This window comes from Corvus kubaryi, unplaced genomic scaffold, assembly GCF_017639235.1.
Source record: "Corvus kubaryi isolate FWS band 111438036 unplaced genomic scaffold, C.kubaryi_AGA036_p1.0 split2-37374, whole genome shotgun sequence".
Classification (NCBI taxonomy): Eukaryota; Metazoa; Chordata; class Aves; order Passeriformes; family Corvidae; genus Corvus; species Corvus kubaryi.
In genome coordinates this window covers 1877487-1903862 of record NW_024582082.1, presented here as the reverse complement: position 1 = coordinate 1903862, position 26376 = coordinate 1877487, and the positions used below count along the sequence as shown (strand labels likewise).

The window sequence follows — 26376 nt, the reverse complement described above, 5'->3', positions numbered from 1 at the left end:
TTTCAGCTATTTTTGTTGGGATTAGGCTGTCTTGCAGTTCATCGTTAATAACTACTTGGCACAATTAAGATTTTAGGCTTTATGCTATGGTCAAGTGGCCAGACCCTTGCATTTCTAAGATGGAGAAAACTCTGGGTTCTTGCCTCTGAGAATCTTGTCTAGCCAAGGACTCAGCCGCGTCTATTGAGAGCTCTGAAGCCAAGGCAGAAAAAGCCTGTGCAATAATTAAGATATCAAGATTGCTAATGACAAATCTCCTGGGGGCTTGGCAGAAAAAGCTTGCATATAAAAAAAAGTAGTACTTTGTTAGCAGCATTTATGAATAACAAACTAGTGAGGTACCTTTTGCCCCTTGGATGCCACGGAGACACTCTCCATTATTCATCCCTTGTGTAATAACTGAATTTTGAAGAGCTGTGCTCTCACAGTTTCCCTAGACCCTCATGAAGAGGTCCAAATAGTGGGCGTAGAAGCTCTGCAAAGGACAAAACATCTCCTGAAAAGAGTTTGCTCTTCATTACAAAAGACAGTTTTTAATAGGAATATTGCAGAAAATAAAAGGAATGGAGTACCTAAATAGGAAAGGATCTAAAGGTGTCAATGGAGCAAGAGCCATTTATTTTGTGTTTTGAATCTTTTTTGGCTCAATATCAGTTTCATTCAACCTAGCAGAGAAACATAACAAAACTGAGCATCTACTGAGCATCTTCTGGGCTGGAAAGTTGTAAAATTAATTGACTTGTATAAGCCTTTCTCTATACTCTGAGATTCCAGTCTTCCTGAATCTATCTTCCTTTATATATCCTCTGGTTATTTCACTTTTCTCCATAAATGTCCTATGTATGCATGTGGTTGATTTTGAGTTATTTACCCCATCCCCTGATCCAGCTTTCCATCAAAACTCTGCAGCAGTGACCTAGGAGTTAACTAGCAGAGGCAATATTCTGGGTGACATGTCAACTCTGTAGTTATTAACTGAATTTTAAGGTTTTGTTAAGATTACAGTTCCTCATGGTGTGTGGTTGTTAGCTGAGTAAGGCTGTGTTTGTTCCTGTTGTAGAAAGAGGCAATGAAGGAGATAAATAAGTTTCTATAAAGATGCTGCAGATGTTAGGGGAGGGAAAAAAAGGGAAATTGCAGAGAAAGGATGATCCATTGTTCTGGCATATTTTTAGCACTTCTAACCTTCCTCACAGTTTGCTTCTTGCTTTTCTTGCCAGCAGAAATGCATTCTGTTAATTTCTTCATTTCTTTAGTTTATCCTGATGACCTTCTTTAACTGAAACGCAATATATTAATAAAGGTTGACAGTAAGAAAACAAATTGCTTTGTCTTCATGGAGCGTTGGAAAGGATTTGTACAGCACTTGTCTTCCATTAATGCAGCATTTGAGGAGTCCAGATGCCTTGCCATAAGTCTTCTCTCTGAATCTATTAAAGACCTTAAAAACCAGAAAATAACATGATGAGAGGGAGTTTCTTTTTGTCCAGAACACTGGGTGTTTCATTTCCGAGAGATTGTGTGTCAATGTTCTTTGAACCCATCTTTCAAAACACATCCATATTTGATCATCCGGAGCAGGAGATGTGACTAATGGCACAATCAGTGTTATAAATGGTGGGCACTCTGAGAAGCACATCCACTTTGCACAAAATCCCTTCTGTTTTATTTACAGTTTTCCTTTCTGTAATCAGGGAGTGATTCTGTTGTGGCCTTTTGAGATCCTTCCTGGCACCTCTCCTTTCATGGATCAAGCTTTCTGTACGCTTCTGGACTAAGTTTCTCTTTCATTATCCTCTTTAAACCCATATTTTATAGTTTCTGTTTCTGTGTTCACCTCAGTAGCAAGAAATGTCTCTGTTAAGAATCTGGCTTGCCAGCTCTTCACGGTCCTAAAATTTCACCAGACTCCTCCACAGTGCTCTGGCAAAGTGGTGAGAAGTAAAAGAAACTCAGTGGATTATCTGAGATACCAGTTTTTTCCTCTATGATTGAAAAATTAGGAAAACATCTAGGACCAAATCCAAAAACCCTGCTGTGAGTCCCCTGATGTTCACAGGGAGAAGGCTCTCCTAGCTGGAGTGAATCCACTGGAGGTGCCACACACACCGGTATCTCTTGTTATATTAAAAACTTTATAGTCCAAGCAGGTCACAGAACTGCCTAAAAATAGCTGTGATGAAACTGGGTATTTGTGGTTGTGCCAGGAAGGGTTTCATAGGCACAGTTAAAGCCAGATATGAAGTGGCCATTTGCTCCTCATTTCTCTGGTGTGTTCTTCAGATCTGCTCTTGCAGGCTCCAGCTATTCTTGGTGCAATGCAGGACAGCTCCCAAGAAGGCTTTGAAGGAGGACATTTAGTGTACCTTTTGTAGTTTTCTTCTGAGGGACAAAACCAAAAATCTTATTTTTTTTGAAACTAGCTCCAGTTGCTTCCACAGGTTTTCACAGAAATGATCTCCTCTGTTTCTTCCAGTCCTGCAGGAGGGCCGCTCTCTCTGCTGCTTGCATCCTCCAAGCCTTTGTGGGACAGTGGTCTCCTCCCCCAACAGCATTGCAGCAGCTTGTTCACACTGAGCATCCTCATCCCCTGTTCTTTGCCTGCGATGGCAGGGCTGGATCAGTCTCAGGGGCAGCTGCCAGCCCAAAGAATCGATTACACTGCTACTTTGCTTATTTGCTGCTTAGTGTAAATAAGGTAAATTTTCAGCCCTGAGTTCTCAAGCTCCACAAGAACAATAGCAGCTAACGGCAGCAGTGCTGCAGCTTCCAGATTTGCAGAATGTAACAGGCCAGCATGATTTGGGGACCCCCACTGGATGAACATGGCCAATCTTTTCCCTGCTTGGTTGGTCTTTGATGAACTTTTGAATTTGTGTGTCTCGAGAACATTATATTTTTAGAGCAGCCGGTGAGGAACCCTTGGCTGATCACATGTATCACCAGCATCTCCAGATAATACTGAGGCACAGTTTCCCAAAAGAGGAAAAAAATCCAGAGATATTTAGCCTTTCACCTCCAGAAGTGTTATTGCAGTGACAGAACAGCTCCATTGAACTGGGAAGTGCTGTTACCTCTGGGCTGGGAGGTCAGGAGCTGGTCCTGCATCACGGCTGAGGCACAGATCGAGGGTGACACTGCAGTGCAGCAGCTGGGGAGGCTGCTCCTCTAATAAAGGTGACGTTCCTTAGATGAGATGTTAAATATAGATCCCTTCAGCTCATCCCTCCTGACTGGGCAGGCAGAAGTTAAAAATCTCAGTGTTGCCACAAGATAATCACAATGTCTTGGCCCATATTTCCTCTCGTAGCAGGAGCTGGTTGTGATGCACACGACAGAGCTGCACCATCCTGGCTGTGTGCTGGCTGCCGAAATTGCTTCTGCAGCCTTTGCACTACAGATGTTCTGTCCTTGGATTCTTTGGTCTTGAATACAGCAGGGGATCCCTAGGCATAGGGAGTGCTGGAAAAAGCCAAATTCCATGATGCTTTCTCCTGGAAAGGACAAAATTAACTCTACCACTCACTGACTTTTGCAATATTTTTGACTATTTATACTGCTTGGAAAGAGCAGTCTTTAGAGTCTGTCTCAGACTGCCATCGATATTTCAGGCAACTCTCAGTGTACTGTGGACATTAGTTCCTAGAGTGTAAAATGAAGATAATATTTTTCTGTCACTTAGGGATATTGAGGGAATAAACTCTACTAATGCTTATGACATACAAGGAGACAGTAAAGTTAAGGCTCTAAAAGCCTGTTTGTACTATGATAGAAGCTCAGCATAGCAGAAGACAATACTTTTGCTTTCTTAGCACATTGACAGACCAAATAACACCTTCTGAAAAACCCCACGCACACTGAGCATACCAGGCAGATATTATTTGCCCTACTGACATTAAAAAGTAAAAACAACAAGCAAATAAAACCAAAGCAAGCAGCAACTCCTTGGGATGCAGATTGCTTTTGGAGTAGGTGGTGTTAGCTTTATTCAAACTCCTTGTGAGTATGCTTCAAAAAGAACTTTAAAAAAAAAAAAATTCTCTTTCAGTTTTAACAATCTGGTTAATTCAACACAGACAAGTGAATTGCTTCAGTTAGTCCAAGTGTCTTTTTACTGTTAAGTAATTTTACTGATTGTTTTGTCATAATCATAATATTATTCTTCCATTTTGAAATAAGAAGTGCCTCAGGGAGTTAAGGGTGTTTTCATTTAAAACTTAAACTTTTTTTCTTTTTATTTGGAACGTTATATTTTTGTGGAGGTTCTATTGTATCTTTTCAAGAAAGTCAGTTTAAAGAGCTGTTTGGATTTTGCAGAAACAAAGATCACATCCTGCCACAGAGAGCTGCTGAATGGGAGCAGGAGACATCCTGGTGCTCCATCACATTTCAGCAGAAGGGTTCAAGCAGAGGACTCAGTGGTGAGTGCATAAAAAAGAAAAACCCACGTAGGTGGATGATTAGGTGCACAGGAACAAAAAATGCCGTGTGTTGCTCTTCAGAGTAATCATTTTATCACTCTGGATGCAGCACTCGCTGTGTTCTTCCCTCCCATTTTCATTTAGGATGAGACACTGTGTGAAGCGTGTGTAGGTTCACGTGCAGGTTTCCAGATAGTTGCACCCTGAAGAGAGAATGCTGGATTGAGATTTTTCATTCTGTACTATCACTCCCTTCCAGTACTTGTTTTTCTTGACTAAACAAAGAGTGTTTGTGCCACTCTGAGCTGCAGATCCCGTCCAAAATTCAGGCACGTGGAGGGAAGCGTGTGGTGAAGCGCATGAAGGGTGTGTGCAGGTTTTTGGAAACAGCATGCAGAGAACTGCCAGGCTTTGAGTATTTTCAAAATGCAGGCCCACTTGTGGGTGCTAAGCACTGGAATGTCTGGCCAGGAATTCCACTGAAAATCTGGCCCAGATTTTGCTGCCTAGGAGGAGAGAGTGAGCACTGCATCTCTCTCAGCAGGGGGGGTAGAGACCACGCCACCGAGGTGAAGCAGAAGGTCAAGGACCATGAGGTGTGATGGCCTCAAGTCCTGCAGGCACCAGCAGCCAGCCCATCTGAGATGTGCTCCCAAAGCCCAGGGGCTGAGGATTTTGGAGCAGAGACAGATGAGTGGAGGGGGCCATGTGTGCCCACACCTGGCCATGTAGACTCACAGTCAAGACAGGATTTTCCTTGGATGTTTTTTCTCTCCTTGAGCAAGGAGAGCCTGCACAGCACAGTCCCTGTTGTGGGAATGAAAGTGCTGGCTGATGAAAAGAAGATTGGTCTTTACATGAGGTTATGCAAGGGTTAGGTGTGAGATTTGGGGCATTTTTCTTGTTCCTTTTGGTGGAAGTATTGGCAAGAGCTGCTAATCCCCCCAAAGCACTGTCATGGAATAACCTGCCCTCTGCAAACTGGCAGTGACAGCACTGGACACCTACCTGATTTGAGTGAAATTGAGTCATTGCATGGATGGGATTGTGCATTTTCACCATGGAAGTTTTAGGTTTTGATGCTGCCCTCTAATGAATGAGAAGGGGAGTTTTTTCTTTCTCAATAATATCTGTCAGAAAAGCCCCGTGGGGAGCTTTACTGTGTGACACTACACCTGAATGCTGGAATGATGAGTTAGAGTGCTGAGGGATCAGGAATGGCAAGTAAGCAGGACAGCTTCCAAAGTGTTTTCATTGCTCTTATGCTACACCCAGAACATGCTGAGTGACACTAATGCACCAGGTCACATTCCATGGGGGTCCCCTTAGCCCAGGAAGGAACAGAACAGGCACAGAAGTGACAGAGGAGTTTGTTTCCCATCGAGACCAACCAACCAGCCATCACCCCATTATTGCTGTATTGGATTTTTCTCATTTAAATGTGCGATGGCAGAAGTTTACACCAGAAAGCAAAGGGGATTATTTTTTTCTATAGAATTGTCAAGCAGGGCATAAAGTCTCCTATTGTACGGACAAATGTATTTGTTACCCTCAAAATCACCAGTAAAATTATAAAGTATATTTTCTTCTGTAAACAAGAATAGCTTAGTGAAAAGGAAAAGGCCTTTGGATCATTGTAGTATTTCGGTGAAATCTCATGGGATAATACTATTGCAGGGGTTAAATTTGTTATTCAGGGTAGGTGCTGTTTTGTATCTGTGCATGTACATTATGGTTATGTACATGTGATGACCATGTACCCCTGACCAAACTGGATTATTGGTGGCTGTGAGTGAAAGAACAAGTACCTAATGGAAATATCCTGTTTTGTCACAGTGAAATCTAGGATGAGGGTTGCCTCCATTACCTATGATGCCACAAAAAACCCCATGCTGGGACAGCTCCTATGTGCTTCATTTTCTCTAATTGTTTTGCTGATTTCCAGACTGTGAGGAAAGGCTGGGCTGGAGGTGAGCCTAGGGGGTTGGACTGGAACAGGACTGGGAAACTCACAGCTCCTCAGCCAGATTCAGGCTGCAATTTCAGGTCATACAGCCAGCAGCAATGTGGGGGTTGGATTCTTTCTGCAGGGTTTATTCCTCAATAGTTTTGGACTACATGTTGACAGAGGGGCCACCAGAGGTGAAATGAAGGCTTTTCCAGCCCCCTACAAGAAAACACTGCTCCCATCCAAGCCTGAGATGGGGAAGAAATCTTACCAAAGTCCTTACATGAAAGATCAGCCTGGAGGGGGACAGTAGGAAAAGAGCAGCTGCTCATCCAGCCTGGTGGTGCAGCTCCAGAGTGCTCAGCCTCTCTGAGGTGAATGGATTTCAGTTCTGCAATGCAGCCATGTGTCCCCTCTGCAGAAACCTGCCTGCCTGACTACACAGGCAAAGAGGATTTTACTCCAAACCTCAGAGGAAGGATAAAAGCTCATGAAAAAAATAGTTGAAAGAAAAAGAACAAACTTTTGTGGACTGAACGCTTTGTGCCTGGATGATCCATACAGATATGTCCATTCAGCAGATTGGTAGAAGAGTAGCACTTTGCATCACTTCAGATTTGCCCTAAGCACAAACATGATTCCAAGGACTTGAATTTGTTGCTATCTGATTTTAACATTAAACCAAAACATCACGGATGGGAGTTGTACCCTTGAACTTTATAGGCAGCAGTGATAAACCTTGCTTTCAGAAGGTGGTTCTTGTATTCACAGGGGTTAATTACCTTCTGGAGATGTCTGTTTGGGGTTTTTTGTGATGGAGAATGTAAAACTGTCTCTTTGTGCTCAAAGGCAGGAGGATTGATGCCAAGCCTGGTAAATCAGACAAGGGGCAGCAGAGCTATGTACCTACCTAGGATACTGCAAGTGCACTTGCCAGATATTGCTCAGTGCGAGGAGAAGGCACTCTTGGAGTGAGTAATTCTTTGAGGTCCTGCATAACTCCCAGAGCTACTTATCTGTCTCAGTGACCCATAGATTAATCTGGGATAAGCAGGTGCTTAACACCTGAAGCAGGGCAATTCCCATCCCTTCACCTGGCAGTTACCCAGTCTCTGCAGCATGCAGGTCTCAGGGAGGATTTTCTGCCTTGCAAATGAAAGTTTGTGAGGGTAGGAAAAAAAGGAGATTAATTACAATTCTACCCCAATGTGTCCTTACTCATGGTTACTAAAGTCTGCCAGTCCCTGTCCCACCATCTGCACTCTGTAGTTGATATTGGTGCTTTTTTAACAATTTGCTGGCAGCTGTGAGGAACTAAAAACTTCATGAATAAAGCCAATTTATGGTTTTATTTTTGTTATTGCACAGGGAACAATAAGGCAATGCCAAAGGCTTGGGCAGTGTTTGTGTCAGCTGCACTTACCTCCTCAATTAGGCCAGGGCATTTTTATCTCAAGCACTTGGATAGCCAGTCCATTAAAACTCAGGGTGGACAAGGACACATCATTTGCCTTAGTGCTGCAGTGAAGGTTCTGGCTTTGGTGATGAATGTTTCATGATCTGATCACTGGAGAATGGGATACTGACCACATAGCAAGTGGCTGAAAAGAAAATTGTCCAGCTTTTCCTCGTTTGCCCTGAGCCATGTGTTGCAGAGCCCTGACAAGTGCAGCTGTGAGTTACAGGACTTCTCTGTTTAAAAAAAGTGGCTTCTCTGACAAGGCTGTTCTTTCTACCAGCAGTGGGTATGGTGCAGTCAAATTCCTCTCAAGAATCATAGTGCAAGTGCTTGTGAAGAAGTGCTAATAGAAGCTCCTGCTTGTACAGATTGCTGAGCATTTGAAGAGGTGGTACAAGAGCTTGTGCTTCAGACTATCGCCAAATGCCAGCAAAGATGGGGATCCTTCAAGCTCCCAGGGTGCTCTCAGTGTAGGGGCAGAGAGAGCTGGCTGTAAGTTCATCCCAGTTTCTTCACACAGGAACACTGATGTGAACACTGATGTAAAGGTGGAGTTTCTTGCCAGGAAGGGTGGAAACAAAACCAGTGTAGGCCCCACAGTCCAGATGAGGTATTTTCTGTCAGCAAAATCAGGAAGATATTCTATCCACATTGCTCAGAGCAGTTGCAAGGGAAACCCAAGCTGGCTCTGAACACCCAGAAGTGGCATTACAGTGTTAGTGGTGGCACTGCCAAGGCTCTCAGTCTATTTTTAAGCAGAGGCAATGAGCCCATAGAGAGAAACCTCTGACAGGCCAGGAGCAAGTCTTTTAGCACCTAGCAGGGGCTCTCCTCCCTGGTACTTTATTGTGCCACGTAAGCAGAACTCTAATTCTAGCTTTTCTCCCATCTCTGTGTGGTTTTGCCTCAGAGTGACTTTGCCTTCTTCCTCTCCAACTGCATGAGTAGCGTGAAGTGCTCAAAAACCTCCTGAGAGATGACTGTGAGAGGAATTGCTGTGGAGCTCAGGGTGCAGTATGGGGTGAATGTGTCATCAACTCCATCTTACAGAGGGAAATTTGGGGGTTCAGTGGGAGCAGTTATTTATTAAGGTCAGGCTGAGGCCCGGTGTCCTCATTTCTTGGGCTGTCCTACCTTCTGCTAAGCAGCTGGTGGCGAGGCAAGCTGTGGGGGACCCAGCAGATGGTATTGAGGAATGGTGTGTAAGGGAGTGTGGGAAGGAAGTGCAGTGGAGAATGTGCCCAGATACCACTGTGATACTCTCCCAAGCACTCGTATCCAACACGTAACAAAACGACTCCACGCGTTTCTCCTCTGCCTTAGACCCTCTGCTCTTCAGGACACCCTCAGTTCCCTTCTCCAGTCTATTCTTTTGCAGCTTACAGTGGAATGATTTAATTGATTTTAATTAGCCCTAATGCAGGGCATGTCTGTTGCTTGCCTGAGACATCATAATCAAAGAAAGGTCCACACTGAGGAATATCAGAGCTGCTCCTGTCCTCACGGAAACAGGAGAAATAGCAACCAAACCTCAGGGGAGAATTCAGCATCTACCACACCACTGAGCACAGCTGTACCAGGTCTCTCTTGTCACTGCCTGCATGATTAGTGACATATCATTTATTTGCTGCAAAAGGCGCATAAGTTGAGGGAACAAAGCTGGTAATTAGAGCAACACAGCTCAGATGTGACACGTTCTGCCTGAGCTTCCAAACCAAACACTTGGCTCTGCTTCTTTGGATGGCATTTCTCTTACACCCACCCCAGAACAGCAACCAAGCTGATTTCAGGCCAAGGGAGGAGGTTATAAGGGGCTACCAAAGGGACATCCTTCTGCTTCACACTGCCACTCAGTGCTTTATATCTACACCCAGACAATAAGCTTGCAGGTATTTTGTGAAATGAAAATGTGCAGCTATTTCAACTGTATAAACTTAGCACCTAGTGTGTACCAAGATTTAAAAGCTCCTCATGAAGGCATTCCTAACCCAAGAATAGAGTGTATGCACAGCGTTTTGAAATGACTGTAAGCCCTGCAGCATGCTCTGAGAAATATCAGCCTGGGCTCGCTGGAGCCAGTGGAGAAATGAACTGTAAAGCTCAAGAGAACTGGTGCAAAATTTCTGGCATCAGCCTTCTCCACTTCAAACCAGATGTACTTTAGTCTGATTTTCTCAGACAGCACCAAAGTGCCCTGCTCTCAGAGTAAGAGCCTCTGCTCCATCTATGCAGATATTTATCAGTAATAGTCAAGATCTGAACTTTTCCCAGAAGTCATATGGCCACCAGAACTGTGGTCTCTAAGCAGCAGCTACTGCTTTTCACTGGCTTTAAGCATTAATTGCATCTTCCTTGCTGGTCTATCTGGCATCTCTGTGCATTAGACAACTATTTGGAAAAGATATTTTAGCTTCTGTGGCATATCCGTGAAAAAATGTTCTGTCTGTTGCCGCTTTTAAGCGAGTCTCCTGCGCATGGATCAGAGAATGTTTAAATTTAGGTGAAAACAAAAATATCAGCTGTATTTAAAGACATGGATGAGAAAATCAGAAAGTACCAGGCAGTACGTGTTCCTTAAGCAATCAGCTGCCTCTGATCCTCCTGAAACTCTTAAAGAACGTGGTGGATGTGGCTCTTTAATGTATAATAGCCATTTAATGTCACTGAAAGTTTCACCAGGAGACCTGAAAGACAATGTGAGAGCCAGCATGGACTCACAGAAGTTCCCTCATAGCCCCCTGAAGTGTTGCCATAGCAAGGTCTGCACTGATCTCTGCTGATTCACGGGAGCTGCGTGGTGCTGGCTGTGCTGGGGCAGGGCAGGCTGAAATAGGGACATTTCTGCATGACTCTGAGAAGCCATTTGTGTTGCAGAAATACAACGATGTGCAGATGGAAGTACAAACAAAGCAACCAAAAACTCTCATACCTGGCTCTGTTGCAAGCTGGGAGTATCTGCAGCATTTGCTGGGGGAAAGACAGGAAAATAAAGTCAGATTCAGAGAATGAATAATGACTAGGGGTAGGGAATACAGATTCTTGGCAAAACTAAGGGTAGTTTAAACGGAGTTTGGACTAAAATCTTAGTTAGCAAAGTTAGCTCTAATTGTAGCTGTGTCTGCATTTGTTTTGTAGCTGACAGCACAGAGGTGTGCTGGAATCTAAATCCCCAGGATTTGTGTTCTACTGCTTTGTAGCAGTGTGGTGAATGCAAGGTCTCACCTTAGCCAGAGACTGGACATTTGCAGAAATGTAGCTGAAAGATTACTTGGGTCTATTTTAGTACATCTAGACATGCTTTGCTTTAGGCTGATATCTCTACTTCTGTTTCTCTGTCTGGTATCCAGAAGAAAAATAAATGAAATCAGAAAAAATGTCTAAAAAATCTTCTGATAACAGCATAACTAAATGAGATTCCCAGAAACATGCCTTGACCTTCAGCCATTCTCAGTGATTGGAAACATTGGTTTCCAACACTTCTTGTTCTCACTGAGTGAAAGAGAACATTCAGTCTAAAAGTTCTCTGTCTTTGCTGAACTTTTCAGCTGAGTCATCAGTACAGAGCCGTTCTCAGCCAAAGTGCTGCCTTTTGCCACCTCAGAAATGACAAGCAGCTGAAGGAGAGCGCTTCATTTGCTGACTGTGAGCCAGTTCTTTCAGAGGCAAGGGCGGTAGCCTGGGAAATGGAAGAAGAATCCATTTTATTTCCTTGTGCATCTTTAAGCACAGGAGTTGGCACTGCTGTAGTTATCATCATTTTCTCCACTGGCCACAATGTGCTTTACCAAAACCTGTTGCACTCTCTGTGGTGCTTCATCATTTCATATTTTACTGTTCTGCTCTGGGGTTTGGCTGATCTGGAGTAAAAGAGCAACCTCCAGAGTTACAGCCCTGCTTGCTCCCTCCTAAATCCAATCATAAAGGATTTTCTGAACTCTGAATGACTGGTGATTGACCGATTGTACAGCTTTTCACCAGCTTTAGTCTTGTGAAAAGCTGGTGCAAAGAGCTGGGGACCTTTTCTATGCCCTGAATGAGGGATCACATCAGATCCACAGGCAGAGATGTAGCTCCATAAACTGAGAAAAGATGTCAATCGTGTGGCATTGATCTGCAGCCCTGATGCAAAGGAACTGAGCAAAATATGATTTTATCCTCTGAGAAGATACACAGCCCTTCTGACTGTGCTGGAGTTGGCCCCAGGAGATCAGTGAGGTTAGCCAGAAAATGTCTAGGTAGCTAATTGGTTCTAATTTTTTCCAAGTAGCAAAGAATCTAGAAGTAACTGCAATGATTACTTTTCAATGTATTCTTTTTTTTTTTTTTTTTTTAATGAATTAGCTGGATTATTAGTTATACCATCCATCTCAGGCTGGCATCTTGATCTCAGCCATTTCAATTTTCCTTGCAGACTGGAGATACCAAGGATTTACACAAAGATTTTTTTTTTAAATGCCCGAGGAGCTGGCAGTGTTTGCTGCTGGTTGTAAGACTCCTTTCTGAGCCTAGTGGGCCTCCATCAAACATGATTCATTTGACTAGTGACAAATAGGATCTGAACTCAGCAAAATTTAATCAAAATGGTATAATGTCTGCAATTTCAGTTCAGGCTCTTGCATGGATTTAGGGTGAGCTTTTGCTTTCATAAGCTCTCAAGTGTCACTTTCCTTCTTTTTTTTCTTTCTGAAATTCCTTCTGGGCCTGCATTATTGCTGCAATTTGTTTCACCTTTCACATAGAGTTTTTTAATCTATAAGAGCCCACTGTGAGTGACTGTAGCTGAGATGCTTTGTAAAGCAACTGTTGAAAAAGAATAGGTATTTAATTACCTTTCCCTTTCCATCTAATTTCTTCTGTAAATAATGAAAATAATCCCCAAATCATAATAACTTTGAGATGATGTTTTCTTTCTAATTTCAAATCTAGAAAAAAAAAATAGTTGGTTTTTTTCAGACAGTGATTTCTTTGACATTTCCTTTCCTGTGACTCCCATCTCCCTTCCTGCTTTTTTTTACCTTGTTCCAAAGATGGAGGAGGAAGTTGTCAGCGTGGCTCACACCTGAGGTTTTGTGTGGCTGCCTTTCAACAAACCCTTAACGTTCACTTCTGAAAACTCTCCATTTCCCATCCCTGAAGAGAATGGGGGCAGACACCTCAAGTTCTAGAGCTGGCTGTTGAGAGGAGGAAGCTGGACCAGGGATCCTGTGAGCCAATGACAGAGCTGTGCTGGGGATTGTGTTACCCAGAGCTGATCCCATGGGCTCCCCTTCCTGCTTGGAAGCCTGTGGATGTCTTGTCCTCCTGGTTTGGTTTGGTTTGAGCTTGGGCTGGAGATCTTCTCAGAGGGCTCTTTGTTTCCTGGCAAAGAGAAACAAACTGTTTTCTTGGGGTTAAAAAAGAAAAGGAAAACAGAAAAGCACACACCTCTGCCAGGGCTCTGAGCTCCCATGTCCACACTGTGCCACTCAGGAACAGACATGCCAGTAGCAAATTCTTTGCTGATGTTGTGCTTTTCCCACTCCATTTCTCTTCTTCAGTCCTCTAATTTTCTACCCTTTTGTTGAGAACATTGGACAGGCTTCTATAGCCCATTTTAAAAATGAGATTTTAGGTTATATAGCCCTCCAATGAGACAATCCATTATGTGTTTGAAAGCAAAGTGGCAGCTTATGTCCATCAGCCTCGTGTAAAGCTACTCAGCACCGTTAAACGGCTGCTGTGTGAAGAACTGGTGACCATTAGTTGTGCTTTAAGTAATCATGTTTCTATAATGCACACATTATTTTGTAGAAAGTCTTAGCCTAGTTTAGATGAATGATAGTGTGAATGTATGCTCATGAACAGTGCAATAATAGATTAGAGGATAAGCTGGGATTTCAGATCAGAGCCCCTGTGACAGCCCAAATCTAGAGCTGCACATTATATTTCCTCTCCAGGAATTTACACCATGGCTGCTATGTGATCATGCAAATAGCTGTAGGCTAAGTTCAGATGGAGAGTATTCATCATTTAATCTTCCTCTAGAAGCTCTGGGATATGGTAAAGCTCAGATATGGTAAAATTTCACTTCTCAGCTTACAAGGCAAAGTAGGGTTTTACTAACAGATCAGAGAAGTGCAGTAACCACAAAGGAGGAAGGTCCATTTGGATTAGAGACCAAATTTGACTTGATCTTGGGTTTGCTGTTGTTGTGGTCACTGTGGATGGCACCAATTTCATGAGCTCCTTCTGATAATACCTGAGAAATATTTTCCAGCAGCACCCAGCACTAACTGTCACTAAACCAAAGACAGGCCAATTTTGAGATGAGATTCCTTGTGTGGTGCTCAGTGCAGCCATCCCAGTATGTGCTATGCAAAACCGGTGCAGAAGTTGTCATTCATAGATGTTGGCTAGAAAAAGCTGATGCCTTTTTGCCATGTATGGCAGGTAAACACTGCCTGCTTGGTGTCAGGCCCTGCTATGAGCGTTTGCTGCTTTTGTTCATGTAACTATTTGGTCCAAAATTCTTCTCTGAGCACGAAGGAGGTGCAGTGGGGAAGAGCCTGTGAATCCCTCTGTACATGCTGACCTGCTGCTGGAATCAGATGGTTGTTGCAATTCCCACCCATTTCTCCTAAAATTTTACTGCCGGCAGGTTGTGATGATGCAGTTTTGTGTGGGGGAAAGCCCTTTTATAAACGTGAGGCAAATCAGAACCAGCCACTGCTGGAAGATCAAAGATCTGGGTGAGGATGTGCCCATCTGATTGCCTGCCCCCACTGTAGTGGGAGGAGGACTGTTCTCAGCCAGACTGGCAAAGGGCTCCTCAGAGGTGGACAGAAGGTCCAGCCTAGCTGTCATATATACCATCATATAAAGCCAATCCAAGGTAAACACCAGGAAAAGCAATAAACCCAAAAACACTCCCAGAAAAGCAGGACCGTGGAAGGGGCTAATCCATTAAAAGTAAAGGGTTTTGGTTTACTTGTTGAAAAAGTCTGAGAAATGTGTCAAAGGCCTGTCCAAATAAATCCCTGATAAAGAAAGCATTGACCTGTTCAAGAAGAAAGTCTGATAAATGAATACATTTCAAATGCATGGATTCAAAAGCTATTGCCCAGTAGCAGAGCACCTTCTCTCCTCCCCGTGTTTTCAGGGTTATCTGTTATAGAAATAGATACGTGTGCGGTGAAAATCAGTATTTGACAGGTTTCTGCTGTATAGCAGGCAGCTTTACATTCTGGAAGCATTAAAAGACAAATCTTAAACTCTGTGGGTATCTGACTTCATTTTAACTTCTTGAAGTCCAAAGAAGTTGTACGTCAGCCTTTCTCTTCTCTCCAGGTCTGAAATTAGTTTTGGGGAAATGTCAGGCTAGGTTGGTGTGAGAAATCCTTGGTAAATCCACGTTACATATCAACCCATTTTCTAATTAAGCCTGTGACTGTAAGAACAACTTCCTTTGGAGTTTGTTTTGGAACCTGGAATGTTACTGAGATTACAGTAACACGTCTGTTGGTGGCAAAACATGTCTTCATCCTTTGTTTCTGTATAGGCAATATATAGAAGCAAATTCCCTTGATAGGCTTTTTGGATGCCCATGTTCCAAGGCCTGTCATTTTATAAAGCAGTTGTATCCCTCTTCTGGCATAAGAGGTTCTCATCTACTGCTCTGAGACATTTACTTGCATCTTATGTCAAGTTTAAGGCCTTGTCTCCACATTCAGCTTCTCTTACTTATCATGAGATTATTTTGATTCACACTTTGTGTTATCTTTACTTAAATCTCATACTTTCCATGCAATGTCCTTGATCTGTCTATTTTTACTCCCATGTCAGGGAAATTTCTACTCTTTGGCTTCCCCTGTGTGACAGGTCTCAGCCTCACTATGACAGTTCTGACCTTGGCTCTACCAACAGGGCACAGTTGGCTTTTTGCTTCTTCTTTTCAGCAGAACCAGCCCCATTTTCCCTCTTAACTCTCTTGTAGACAAATATTATTGTGGAAGAGGTTTGTCTGTCTGCTCATTCAGCTCTCTCCCTCTCTGGCTATAGATGAGGCCAAAGGGAATTGAAGGGACCTGAGAGCCTGAGTAGCAACAGGAGGGTGGGATTGTTAATGATTTCTATCCAGGACCTGACAAGAGAATCTGCAGTCAGCAGCCTTCCCACTGCAGTGGGCTTTGTTGGAAATTTTTAGTGAGTCATAGCATAGGAGAAAGGATCTGCAGTTCCTAATCAACCTCTAAACACCACCAGTGGTAAACAACAAACCAGCAAAATCCTGCAACACAGTGCAAAGGATTCATGCTTGTAATAACAAGTTTTCTATGGTTTAAATGACAGCATTCTGAATAAACAGTTCTGGAGTTGCTGTATTCAGGTATTAACACCTGAAAAGTAATAATTGATTATTCAAAAATAGTTGTGAAATAGCAGCTGTATAACAATTTTTCATAAATTACATTGGTTTTTATTTGCTCATAAGTCCCCATTTAATATGCTTTTTAAATCAAGTACTATTTAATCAACAATAGGTGCCTTATGAAGTCCGAGGGAGTCCTCCTGAAGCATTATTGCAGAGCACTAGTACATGCAGTGTTGCTGTCTCTAACGTAGGAATTCAAGCCTTCCTACTTTCCAGTAGCAAGCCATACAAAATTATGCTCTTAAAAAATAAAGAACATTTAGTTGATGGCTTAAGAAAATAATCAAATTCCTTTCCTTCTGACAAACAAGCAGTAAACTGATAGCATCTTTGAGGTGTCATTGATTTACATCACCTGGGTCATAGAAAAAGCTGCTTTCTCCTTGAAGAACCCCTGTAAAATCACTTAGACTCGATCAATGCAGTTGTTTGGCTGGTTGGTGCCCTGATGTGCAGCCTACAAAGCAGACCTGGCTGCCAGACAGAGAGCAGGAGCTGCAATGCCCAGCGCCAGGCTGGGTGCTGTGAGCGCCGTGGGCAGCGCACGCTGCTGCCTGGTGCTGGGTGTACCAGAAATGGTGCAGAGTGCCCAGGCTCCTCCTCAGTGCTAAAACACAAAAGATGAGGCTGCTTTACTCCTCAAAAGACTTGTCAGTACCACACAAGTTCTTGCAAAATTTCCAGCTTCAGCAAAGTGCACTCTAATCCTCTACAATTTCCTGAATGAAAGTGGGATAATTTGAAGATCAACATGAGATTTCAAAGCAAACATCTGGTTTGAAAGCTTTTCTCTTCCTTTCTTTTTCCTTTCTGTTTCCGCTAGGTCTTTCAGACCTCAGTTTGAAGATAATGCCAGATGTAGTCCTTTCTTGTGACAATGACTCCATTCTTAAGTCACAAATAATTTTTTTCATGTAACAGTAGGTAACTTATAGAAAAAATACATAAAAAGGCTTTGGGTGTTTTTAGGTTTTTCCTTCATAACTTATGAGAAAAAAATATATTAAATGGTATTATAAACTGCATTTCCAAGTATTCATATGTCTCCTGGAAGAGTTGTGGGTTTTTTAAATCTCTTTAGCATTATACTCTTAAAATTGGCATAGTCATAGAAGGCCACCTTCCATTACTCCATATTTTCCATTTGCAAAATTGGAATTTTCTCATTTTTTGGGGTCTTTTGCTTGTAAGGCATGTGGATTGAGAGTGCACCACTTGTTTTGGTCTTCTGGATTTACACTGCTGCCATAAATGGGCTTGGACTCAGCAGAAATATTGATAGTCCTGAAACATTTCTTGTGTTCATTATTGCTGCAGATGGGGCTGCATGAGAGGGGATGAAAAGAGTCTGTATAATACTGTGAGTGGAATCAAAAATAAATTACGAAAAAAAGACAATTTTAATTTCAAGTCCTGGAAGTGTTCACTGGGCCAAAGCAGGTGCAAAGTTGTTCTCAACCCACAAGATTTTAGATGGTACCACATCCCCCCCCCTCTGAAGGAATGAAGCATCCCATAAGGGGCAAGAGATGCACTGCAGAACATGTCAGGAACCTTCCTCCCAGAAACCTCTGGATCATCCACTTCCAGCATTGCTCATCCATAGCATGAAGAGGGGAAAAAACCAAGATGCTGAGATGGGAATTGATGTTTCAGGGTGATATTTGTACCAGCTGCAAGATTTTCTAGCAATCTAATGGGTAACATGTTGCCATAAATGATTGCTAGCTAATGCAGCATTATACCAAATGGACCCATTATGCTGCAAGGAGTGCAAAATAAATTCTGGATGATGGGACATATTCTTAGGCAAAGAGGGAATTTCAGGGAAGAAAAAGCCTTTGTTGGCTGTCTTTGTTTGTTTAACAGGACATTATAAAAAATTATGATCCCAGGCTAAGTTATGTCATCACACACCCTAAAAATATACAATTAACAAATTTATTAGTCAAAGTCAACATTCTATCCAAGAGTTATAGCTTGGCTTCTGAGCCTCACAGTGGATTTCCCAAAGGCAAACATAGCAGTAAGAGGGACAGAATCAGATGCCAGGCCAAGAAGTTTTTATTCCACACGGACCAAGTTTGTGAGTTTTGACCCACTGCCCCGATTAATGTGATGGCTGATGGCAGACAAGGAACCCTGGCAGAGGAATCTGCCTCCTACAGAAACACCTGATGAGGCTGCCTTTGTGTAAAGAACACCTGCAGGAAAGGGCAGGGCCAAGTGCAGCTCAGCAGGAAGGGCCAGGCTCTGCGATGTCTCTGTTCCTGTGTCTCACTGGGCACTGGACAGGGCAGAAAACAACCACTAAATCCAGCACAGAGCTGAGGCAGCAACAACCTGGAACTCCAGCACAGTCTCTGCTCACAGTTCCCTTAAAAAATCCATAGATTTCAAAATCAACCTTTTTAATCTTTAATAGCAACAGACTCATGAGAGATTATAATTGTTGATTCCAGTGGCAGACAGAGAGCCTGGAGCCCTGAGCCAAGTTTTTAAAACATGACCGACCAAAAGCATTAGGAAAGCAGTGTGTCAAAGTCTTTTTCAGTCATTTGTGCCCTGGCTTGCTGAAAACAAGCTTCTGTGTGCCAGTATTCCCATGTCCCTTGCAGTTGGGCTGAGGTGGAAGAGCCTGACATTTATTTCTTGTCTTCACTGCCAGAGTTGGCTCCTGAAGCTCATGTGGCTGAATATTGATATCTTTAGGCTTGGTGTAAGCACAGACATACAGCAAATCAGTTTGCATCACCAGTAATCTCTTGGTAAATACTGGGTGCCTTTCCAAAGATCAATTCTAGTGCCAGGTGCTGTGGTGTAGTGCAGGAGCTGCTGGGTGAAAATGTGTTCCTTGCTGATGCCTGGGATGTGGTTTGCTCTGCAGGCCACAGCACCCAAGGCTCTGAGGTGCTGTGGAAGGCACTGCAGGCAGAAAAACTGCCCCCAGGACCTCCCACCTGACTCAGAAGGAGAAAGGCCATGTCCTGGAGGCAGCCCGAGATGGAGTCATGGCTTAGGGGTGTTTCCTTTAGAAATAATAAACCAGATCCTCCAGTTCTTTAGGTTCTGCTGCTTGTCCCCAGTACCAGCCCTTTGTCCCATGACACCTGAGCCTCTTCTGAGCCCATCAAAGGCGAGGAGACACAATGCAGGAATGAGCAGACGCTGCCATTTCTAAGTGAGGTTCTCTGTGCTCACTGTGTCTCTGAGCAGGGGGCATGAATCTCTCACACTCATCAGGTGGCACACGAGCTGAAGGACGCCCTGGGAGAGCACAGCCAGTCAGGGGCACACTGCTCCTGAGTGGGCAGAGTGCTGTGGCTTAGGGCTGGCAACTCTTTTTTTTTTTTTTTTTAAGCAATTCTGCTTTCCATTTCATGTGCGAACTATACCTGCCAGGAAGGAAACAAAGTAGCCTGTTGAGAGGAGCAGAAAATGAAGGGCTATTTTAAAATGTGATTACGATAAATTTTTCTTAAGCCTTGAGTCACAGGTAACTACAGAGGTGGAGTTTCCCCTAAGCCTGAAAATAGGCTAAGACTGTTAATAGTAAAATAATTTTTTATGTTTTTCTTCACACTTCATTCTGCACAAAGTGGATATCTTGAGGTTATTTTATTGGGGAAGTGCCCCCTGACTCAAACTAGCACTTGGTGGTAGCAGTTGTCCCTTCTGTGGCCTATGTTTGTCCCAGCAGGGCAGGAGTGTGCTTGAGGCTGCTCCATATCCAAGCTGCTCTGCATTCCTCACCACCTTTGAATGCTGCAGGGCCAGAAGGAGGAGAATTTTTTGTTACCCTCCTGTTCATCTTGGATGCAGAAAAGAGCCAGGGCTGCTGCCTGCAGCCAGAGCCCTGCCTTTAGAAATCCTCGAGGAGTTGAGTCTGCCTGTAATTTTCTTTATGCAGGGAAAGACATATTTGCATTTCCTGAGACTGTGCATCATACTTCAGCTATGGCAGTCTGGACCACAGCTTTGATTTGCTCTTTGTTTTTTCTGGGCAGTGGAAAGGAATTGATTCCCTGATTTAGCCACCTGAGTGGTCTGCCGAAGGTGGTACAGAAGCCTCTCTTCCTGCCTGGATACAAACTGGGGAGATGGAGGAGGAACCACAAGCTAAGGCAGTGCTTGAGCTCAGGAATTTCCTATTCAGGAGCCAAACCTCAGGTTTGCTGCTCTGCTCCTGTGTTCAGCGTTCACCCACACTCAGCAGCTTCTCTCTGGGGTTCACCAAGGCAAGAACCAGCAGTTCAAAGGTCCAGCACAAATCCCACTCCACACTGACCTGCACAGCTTCAGCAAGTGTGTAGGAAGCCTGAAGAGGCCAAAGGTTCCTGTCAGACCTGAGCTGCAGCTTGAAGGTTTCACAATTCCTACAGATTCTGTCACATCTCAACGAGAATCTAACATCCTAAAGATCCAGTCACAGCAGGGCTGGCTAGAACAATAAGCCCTAAAGGATATCCAGTAACAAGCATAGCTTGGGACATTGGATTTTTGATCATTTCTCTTGGTGTTTGCCAGCTGCAGCAGTGCACATCTTGCTGCTCACTCATGGGTGGGAGTGGTCTTGCCTGCCTGGCTTCTCCCTCTGCCTGGGAGTGCACTGGAAAGCTGCTGGAGAAGGAGGACAGAGCTGTATTTCAAGCAATACATTTCTGTAATGGGGGAAATCAGGTTCAACTCACTGTTTGAAGCTTCTGTGTCACCAAGAAACTCAGGTCCTTTATTTATTATTTGTATTACAGTAGCACCTAGAGGCCCCAAGTTGCTAGGGTTTGTGAAGAACTTTGTAGGAGATGGCTACTACTCCTATCTCACTGTAAAATGATGAAGAGTGGGAAAGGAAAGAAGAAAAGTGACCTGACTGAGGTGCTATGGAGCAGCATAAGAAAAAGTAAAGTTCCAGCTCTCTTAGCAGATGTTTGTGCTGTCAAGCACTGAGGTTGGAGCACTTCAAGAAGGTGCAGTGCCTTCAGCTCAGCTAAAAAAAATGACTGGCTGCTCACTTCTAGCCCTTCTTCAGCAGTGGTGTGTGTGAATCTGTCTTATTCCACATCGCAACAGATTAAGTCTATGACCATGATCTGGCTGAGGGCTGGTGGCACCTTCAGATGTGTTTGCTTGACTGGCTGTGATCAGTTGTCCTCTCATGCCTGAGCCCAACTCAGTGGCTGCACTGCAAATTTTATTTGGAATTTTAGTTTGGAAATGAGCTTGTTGATTTCTGCCTAAACTATGGAATAGCCATCTCTTCACTCCAGTTTTAGCATGCTGGAACTCTCTCATGATAGTTTCTCTCTTTGGTCAGAAAAGATGAATTTATTGAACAAAATGTAGAAGAACCACTTCAGATGCAGCACCCCTGTGTGAAGAGTGTAGGCATGCATATCCCTGCAGCATGCACCAAAACAACTTGCAGCTTCTCCCATCAGGTGCAAAGCTGGCATGGACCCTGTTGGGAGGTAGAATGGGACTTAAATGTATATTTTGATGCATTTGCTACCATTCCTCTGAAATTCTGCTGGCATTTATAGCAATAATAGCTCTGCTTGTGAAGAAAGAGGTTCTGTTATAAAACAACAATCTCCGCCTTTCGAAAGAAACTCTTAAAAACTATGCATTTTCTTCTTCTTACCTAAAGTTTCAGTACCTTCATAAGAAACATGAGCTGTAATTTCACTGTTTTCCTTCTTCAAAATATGTTTTAAAAGGAAATCAGACCTTAACACATTTTGTAGTTTTTCAAAAGAGTAATACAGAACTGGCAGTACTACAATTTGAATCTTGTCTAAGAGCCTGACAAGAACAGGAGTAATAGGTGCAAAGTCTCTATTTATTTAGCTCCAGCCACCACCACTTCTGAATTTATCTTTTGCAGCATCCTTATGCAATGCTGACAAAAACTCTTAATGTTTTGTGACTTGGCAACGTGAGCACCAGGTCCTGCCCACGGTCACGCCGTGGTCCTGCACAAAGCTGGAGGCACAGTGCTAGTCTTGGCAAAGCCCAGCAGAAGGATCAGACCTGCAGAGACCTGCAGAACAGATTGGCTGGTCAAACATTTTTTCCCAATCTTTTCACTTTGTGTCAGCCTCCCTCAGGACAAGTTCATTAAAGGCATCTTTAGCGTGATTAGCTCTCTGTTCTCTACCCATTTCACCCTTGTCTGCTCTCCTGATCCTGACTAATGCAGAGCCTGCAATGATGATGACAGGCCCTGATAACTCTGCCATCTCCTTAAGTGTGATGTGATGCTCCTGCTGTTGTTAAAGACAGAGCAGGAGCACCCGACAAGACCCTCTAACAAAGTTCTTTGAAAGCCCCTCCCAGGCTGACAGGCATTTGAGTGAAGTCCTGTGCCTTTTTTCCCCCTCTTAGAAGTATTTTCTCTGGGGAGTTGCCCAGTGAGAATCCTTTTCACTGTTATGAGAATGGGTAGCAGGAGAGAAAGGATGTTTTTATTCCGGAGTGATTTGTAGACCTTTCAAATGAAGCTGATGCTGGGCATCCCGGAGCTATTGGCTGTGCTATGGCTCTGCTCAGATAACTGAGCTGGAATCTCCTCCCAAGCTGCAGAGCTCTCTTCTGGCACTCTTGCATGTTTCTCCAAACCAGCTGGAGTCCATGCAAGCACATGTGGTGTAAGTGCTCAAAGGTTCAGGTCCTATTTCACAAGGAAGCTGACCCTTCTCTTTCATATTTTCTCTTAAATTGGGGAGTTCTGAGTCCTTTAACCCTTTAACCACCTCATTGCAGCCTAGACTAGGGAAATTTGAAAGGATCAACCCCAGCATTAGCCCATTTCTAATTACCCTTGTTGCCATAGCGACTCGGAGGGGTTTATTAGCATCAGCATGGCAAACCGATGGAACTGAACAACTTCTTTTGCAGCTGGGGAATGTAAAAAGTGAATCCCCACATGGAATCATGCTTGCAGGGCTGACATTCAAATCACAGGCATTGTGTGCTCAGGAAAATGACTGTCACTCCTCACACAGAGTGTTTCACTTTAGTAGGAAGCAGGGGGTGCAAAGAAAGGTTGTTTTTTCTACTTTCCTTTTTTTATCTGAGGCTTTAAGATGAACATTAAAATATAAAGGAGCTAAAGAAATTCATATACCTTATTTAAACTAGAAAAAAAGAGTAGAGGAATAACCAACCTTGAAGCAGTCAGTAGTGGATGTGGACTCTGCCTCCTTTATTTTCACATACCAAAGAGCCAGGATATTCCCAGAGACTTTCTTGTGAGGAGCATGGAAATGTGCAGAAAGTGGCTTCCATCCTTTATTGATATTTCCTTTTTACTACAAGGAGTTGAAATGTGTGTATTTTTGATCCTGAATGTTGTCATGGTTACAGGACTACTTGGATGCTGCTTCTTGCACCCTACGAAGGCTGCTGTGCTCTGTGTGTGGTGGGGATGGTGGGGAGCAGCCTGACCACCCAGCTCACCACGGAGTGGGAATTCCTTGGGATGGATTTCAGTCACGGGAGGAGAGATGGGAATTGTGTGATCACACTCCTACTGCTCTTATAAATGCCTACAAGGTAATGCTCACTCCCTAAGTGTATCTAGCCTTTCACATTTCTGCCTAAACCACCCTTTTGCTTTGTGGTTTGATTAAAAACCTTGTTCCTGTGGATTTTGGGATGGGGATTTTTTTTTTTTCCAGCACAGACTTCATTTTAAACTGTAATCCACAACATTGTACAAAGAAAAGCCTCATGAAGGAGAAAACACTGGTGCTGATCTCCATAATGTCAGCTCTGTTTGTGCATCTCATGGAGAACCTCAAATCTGCCTGCAAGATCATGTGGCAGACGTGCTGTAGAAGCTGTTGACTTTTCACTCAAAAATGGCAAATGAAATATTTTTGTCTGAATCCCTCCCCACCCATTTTTTTTTAAGATCTTCAGCCAGAGGGTTTTTGGATTTCCAAACTGATAGAAAGGAAACATTAGGAATAAAATTATTTTCTGTGAAATGCAGACAGGCAGAAAACACCAATTTTCTGAGAGGATTTTTCATCAAAAGGTTGCAATTTGCTGTCAAAGGTATCTTTGTTCTTTTACCAACTACATAAAATGCCATGTCTTAGGTCTTGCAGCACTTTACCCCCACTCACAGTGCAAATGGAGACTCATAAGATACTACACTTTGTTTATTGTACCCTGAAGTGATTTTAAAGGACCCTTGCGAGCAAAAGACAGCACTGTAGGCTGGAGACAAGCAGATTTGTGCCTTTTCACACTAAGCTGGTACATGGCCTTGTGCAAAAGCCTGTCTGAAGTGCTTTCTCTCCTTTTACTGTGGTCTGCCAAGTTGTTTGGATGCAGATGTCCGTACCAAACCCAGGACTCCGTGTGCTCTGCAGACATGTTCCTGTACATGATAACCTGAGGCGGGGAATCATAAACAAACAGGGGGGAAATATTGTACAAACCAGTAATTTCTGGAAGCTGAAGTCTGAAACAGTGAGGTTAGCCAGTGAATACTCACTGATACCGTATCTCGACTCACCTCCTGAAGCAGGAAAACCGGGGGTGGAAGCAGGGTGCCCTGTTTTGATGGACAGGCTTAGGTATGAATGTAAAATCAGGAGATGGTAGCAGTGCCATAGCTGAGCCTCCCACTCCTAACTCACCTTGCCTAAGGTTACAGGCTTGTCTGAATGCCTCATAATTAACTGGTGCCCAGGTATGAAAGTGGCCAGATTCCCTCATCACCTACACTGCTTTGAAACTGAATGACAATGGTCTAGAAATGGAGGACAGATATTTGTCGTAGATAAAGAAAAAATCTGACTCTAATCAGGGTTAAAATAGCAGATGTCCTGAGTTCCTCTCCAGAAGGGGCACTGGACATGTGAAAATGTTTTGCAGGGAAACGGCTTTGCCTTGCTGGGCAACTTTCCAGGGACTCTGTAGCTGCAGGTGAGAGGGTGAGCACTGCTCACTGCCAGGGAACCTTTGCACTCCAGCTCTTCCCGTTGCAGCTGCAGCCCCAGGCTCAGAAGAGCCAAAAGGAAGGACATGAGTGGTTTTCTCCACCTGCACATGCTGGGGTGGCCCTGTGGTGGCAACAGGTTGGCATTTGGCCTTGGATGTCAGGGCTTCGTTCCCATCCCTGTGGCTGCCAAGGCTTTGAGCACAGCTGGATCTTGCACCAGCTGCTCCTCTCCTGGAGCTGCCTTCGTGGGCCTCCCCGTGGGAAAGGTGTTCTGCTGCCGAAGGCAGTTATCAGCACAGAGGAGGGCGAGGGGATGTGAGGGATCCGGTTACTTTCGCAGGTAATTGAAAGCACGTCAGAAATAGAAGCAGTATTTAAATGGAGTCTGTGTGATTCTTCTCCACCTGGTGAGCCCGGGAGTTACGGGAGGCTGTCGCACGGTGGAGAATTAACAGTTCTGATGAGAGGCGCTGCCAATCTGAGTTGCTGATTTGGAGACCAGGGTAGGAGGAGTGTCCATTAGCTCGTCTCAGGGATTTCCTTTGTCTGCTCCTGGATCGTCATTAAAAGAACAAAACAGCTGAAGAAATGTGTGCAGATTGCAGATATAGGTAAAAGACCACCCAAAAGACCTATTTCTTTTTTTTTTTTTTTTCCTTGAACTAATCTCATGGTGAAGTGCTATCTGAGCAGCTTGCATTGCTCTGTGCGTGGGGCTGCTGGTGAGACAGTGCTGGGGGCAACAGTGACTGTGAGCCACTTTTTGGGAAGGCTGTGTCTTGCATGAGGAGCAGGAAACACCTGCTCTGTCATCACGGGGTGCATCCCCATCTCCATGCTGCTGACAAATCAGCTGCCATAGGGGGGAAAACAGAAGTTGTGCATTGTACTGAAGAGCATCAGCCTCAGAGAACTCTTGGGACTCCCACTGCCAACAGGAATATTTTACAGTTACCTGCAGGGCCTTGTAGGAGGTAAGGAGGTCATGAACTCCAGCTGGTCAAGCCAGCAAGACGTGTCCCTTGCCTTCCTTCAGGGCTAGCCAAGCCAGCAGTGAGCCAGCAGTGAGGGGAGCTCCTGCCTGCCTTCCCATCTCTCCCAAGCCAGAAGCCAATTTTTGTGTCCCCTTCCTCCCCGACAGCATCACCTGGCTGCCAGTGCAAGCATGGCTGTGAAGCTCCT

The 26376-nt window shown here is 44.0% G+C and overlaps 1 long non-coding RNA gene across 1 annotated transcript; it reads right to left on the bottom strand.

Moving 5' to 3' along the window:
* Positions 1-10756: 10756 nt before the first annotated feature.
* LOC121658056 lies at positions 10757-23512 on the bottom strand. The gene is made up of 3 exons (XR_006013836.1): positions 23405-23512; positions 12844-13186; positions 10757-10795 (listed from the first exon to the last, which is right to left on the bottom strand). It is a non-coding gene; the product is annotated as an uncharacterized LOC121658056 (long non-coding RNA).
* Between the last annotated feature and the right edge of the window lie 2864 nt (positions 23513-26376).